The sequence below is a fragment of the Miscanthus floridulus genome, chromosome 5 (assembly GCF_019320115.1).
Source record: "Miscanthus floridulus cultivar M001 chromosome 5, ASM1932011v1, whole genome shotgun sequence".
In the NCBI taxonomy this organism is placed as follows: Eukaryota; Viridiplantae; Streptophyta; class Magnoliopsida; order Poales; family Poaceae; genus Miscanthus; species Miscanthus floridulus.
This window is the reverse complement of record NC_089584.1, coordinates 130410684-130414717: the sequence shown is the minus strand read 5'-3', so window position 1 is coordinate 130414717 and position 4034 is coordinate 130410684. Positions and strand designations below refer to the sequence as shown.

Here is a 4034-nt window from a genome sequence, read left to right as displayed (position 1 = left end):
TACATCAAAAAATTATACTAAAAAATACCATATTATATGTTCACTATAGATCTACTCATATGCAAAATTGTTTTTTTTATTTTATGATTTTTAATGATTTACTATGATTTTTCAAAGAATCAGCCAAAATAAATAAATAAATAAAAATCACCTTTGAAAACCGCTTATAACCGGTCAGGGAGGTAAAACGAATGGTTTTAAAAATTCAGGGATATGGTTTACCCATTTTTAGGGTTTAGGGAGGAAAAATATACTTACTCAAAAATTGAGAAAGGTAATGTGGATTTTTTTTTTTTCGAAAAAGGAATAGTCACGTCTCTGCCGTCAGCTCGTCTACCAGGTTGTTAGTTGGGCCAGCATCAAATGTGAGTACGTCTGATGTAAACCTGTTGGGCCATATGTTCCATGCGTTATTATGCGTATATGGGCTAGCTGCAGGCCGGGCGCTGCACGTACTGAGCTCTAAGGGCCGGGAGCCCGGGAGTGCTACCGTGTACAGATGAAACTTTTAGAGCCACTCAAAATTAATTTCTGGATAGATCCTTGGACAGAGTTCGTAACAATATTTAGGCTTTTAGGCGATTAAATAGAAATTGTTTTTTAAGTGGCCAGTATTGTATGCCTCTGAAATTCTTTCTTAAAAATATAAAAAGGAACAAAAAAAAACATATTTTTTAACACGTCACATGATTTTTCATGCCAAATGCAGATGTGTGCATTCTTCAGGATTTAAAACCGTGACCTAAGAGCATCTCCAAGAGTTCCCAAGAATTCCTTCCCATAATCAAGGAGCTTTTCGAGTCCTAAAAAAAATATTAGGAGCACTAAATAAAACTATTTCCAACTATTTCATATAAATCACTCCTAAAATATCTAAAATTTGGTCCCACGCAAAATTTGGTCCCACAAATTCCTCTCTTTTCCTTGCGCGCGAGTACCTGCTCTAGAGCTCCACGGCCGCATGCGGATGTGGCCCATCTGTCCATGGCAGAACGACAGTAGGCAGTAGACGGCTGCTAGCCGCCCACCATTAAAAGAAGCAGCAGATAGAAATCGCAGGACATGGCCACCGGCAGGGCAGGCACAGAGAGGCAGTAGCCGCCCGCCGCCGTGACCATCTCGCGGAAGTCGGCACAGGTCCCCGTTTAGTTCCGAAATTTTTTTTTTTTTTTGCTTTCGGCTACTGTAGTGTTTCGTTTTTATTTGGCAAAAATTATCCAATTATGGACTAATTAGGCTTAAAAGATTCGTCTCACGATTTCTCGGCTAACTGTGCAATTAGTTTTTTTTTTCGTCTACATTTAGTACTCCATGCATGTGCCGCAAGATTTGATGTGACGAGTACTATGCAAAAATTTTTGGTTTTTGGCTTCAACTAGACGGGGCCACAGTCCTGCGACCCCTTTCTAAAAAAGTACCGGGAGTTGTTGAAGATGTGTGTTTTTGCAATTTTGCCTTTTTGGTTTGGTAACACTTTCTAGGAAACACCACCTTACCAACCATGCTTGAAAAGAATTTCAAGAGCTGTTTGTAATATCAAATCATCTCTAAAATTAGACTCTATTTATAAAGATGGTTTATCATATGATCTGTTCTTAAAAATAGACATTTTATAGATATTTTTAAAAGCAGTGGATAACACGTGCTATCACAGGAAACAGCGCTATTTCCTCCATGTAGCAGTTGGTGTTACCTAAACATTGTTTCTGGCAAAGCTTCTCTCTCCGTTCCAAAATATAAGGTGTTGTTTGACTTTATTCGTCTCTAAAATTATATTTTCACAACTATTTTCACTTATGATATAAGATAAAACGTAGCCCGAGTCCTTAAACTTTTTATGGATTCTAAGTTACGTTCTTGAACTAAAAAAAATAGCCATCTAGTCCTCAATCTACTATAGAATCTCATTTGGGTCCTTCAACAAAAAAAGTGACCATTTTGGTCCGCAAATGTCTATATCAGTTGGCGATAAAAATCCTAGCAGGAATGTGCAACACTCACAAACGGCACCGGTAAAAGCAAGCTGGTTACTAGGCACCGCGCCACTGGGCACTATCACCGTTTCGGTCGCCGTCGCCGGAGATGCAAATTTTCGCGCTGTCGCTGGCAGCTTTGGAGTGTGGTGACCGGCGAAGACATTTTCTCGTCCAGGCGTTCTGAATACTCGTCAGTCGTCATCGTCACCGCGGTTCGTAGTCCGCAGTACATTGCTAGGATGCCGCCGCGGTCTCCGCTTGCGTCGAACAGTCGCGGGCGCGCGAGATGGGAGAAACCGGCTTCGCTCTCCTCGTCGCGTTACTGGCCTCCCTGGCCGCGCTGTTCCTCGTCCTGCTCGGCGCCGTCATCCTCCGGCACTGCTGCTGGCGGCGCCGCGACGCCGTGTCACACGCGCGCCGCGGCTTCGTCCTTTTCGACGTCTGCTTCGCCGACGACAGGCAGCGGCGCGCCGTGAGGCCTGCCGCCGTCGTCGTCCATGGAGAGGGGCCGGGGGTGGCGGTCAGCGGGGGCGGGGGAGGGGGAGGGCCGGGAGCACCCGACCGGCGGCGGCGGCGAGGCCGCGGCGGCGGACGACCAGGTGGAGCCCGACGAGTTCGAGATCGCGCGGTGGAAGAAGATCTTCTGGGGCCCCAACAGGTCCCTGTCCACGATAGACGAGGGCACGGAGAAGGGCGGCACGACGCCGATCACGACGCCCTCCTTCTGCACGCCCCCCGGGTCGCCTGACCGACGGGACGCCCGCGCCCTGGACATGGAGACCGTCGCGGTGCGACTTCGTCAGGCGTAACACTAGGACTTCCTCTGTGTGTGTTTTGTGTTATCGTTGGTTATGAGTATGCGACACGAGCAGTAGTGACGTACAGCTACGCACTGTTTATTTGGGCCGGTTTGACTTATAAGCCATGACTAAAAGTACTGTTGACTGATTTGGTGTGAGAGAAAAATATTATTCATTGACTGATAAGTCATAGCTTATAAGCCCAATACGATCAAACCAACAGGCCGAGTTGAAATCATACGCCGCAAAACAAGAGCATCATTCTTGTACAAGATCACGTACGTAGCTAGTAGTAGTAAACTATTTTTTGCAGGTGAATGGAACTTTCTAACCGAGCTGTTTAGTACTGCTTGACAGTGAGTAGCAAATAAATTACTCCAAGTAAACGTCGTGCCTGTATACTGACCTACTATATGGCTGCATAAGCCTAGCCCGCTGAAGTATCCAGTCATCTCGGTCCCTTCGGGATCAAGGAAGGGAAGTGAGGCGTGCTGCGTGCAACCACCATTTCCCCCACCTCAAGATCGACCACTAGCTAGCGATCGGTGCCACGGTGGTCCGTGCTCAGCATTCAGGAATCACAGGAAGCAGTTACTGCAACGTGCTGTCGTCCCCCCTCTTACGCTAGTCGTAAACATGTGGGCCTCTCCCTCTGGCGTGGTCATCGACGGACACGGACCCCCCCCCCCCCCCCCCCCTCCCCTCAGGACCTCAGGCCTCAGCGGCGACCGTCACCTGGTTCGTGCTCAGCAACCCAACTTTGAACGCGGACTCGGGGATCGACCGACAGCGACACCCTCGCATGCAGGTCTGCCCCGTCGTCTCTCGCAGCTAGATGGCTGCCATGCTGCGGCAGCGGTGCCGTTAGGCCAGTGTCTTCAAGACATGACATTAATAATAAAATACGGTGTTTCAATATATAGTTTCATCTCACAGTTTCATAGAGTAGCTTTAGCATTTCGTATAATGTGTTGTGATCAAATGTGGTCTATGAACTATGTAGTTTTGGACAATGCTACGGTACAATCTTTACCTACGAGGGGTAAGATATCAAATCAATCAGACCTATTGATTTTTCACATTTATGAATTACTTAATAAATTAAAAAATCCAGAAAAAGAGAAGAAGATTCTCCGGATCTCGTATTCTTGGGATAACATGGAAGTGGGTTGGCCTTCCTTTGTATACATGCATGATGATTAAAAAAAATATGTTACGTACATGAGAAAGATTAGCAACCAACGAAAGTTCAAAATAA

General features: G+C 46.3%; 1 pseudogene; it reads left to right on the top strand.

The window, feature by feature from the left end:
- Positions 1-2058: 2058 nt before the first annotated feature.
- Positions 2059-2860, top strand: LOC136453593 (uncharacterized; annotated as a pseudogene).
- The last annotated feature ends 1174 nt before the right edge of the window (positions 2861-4034 follow it).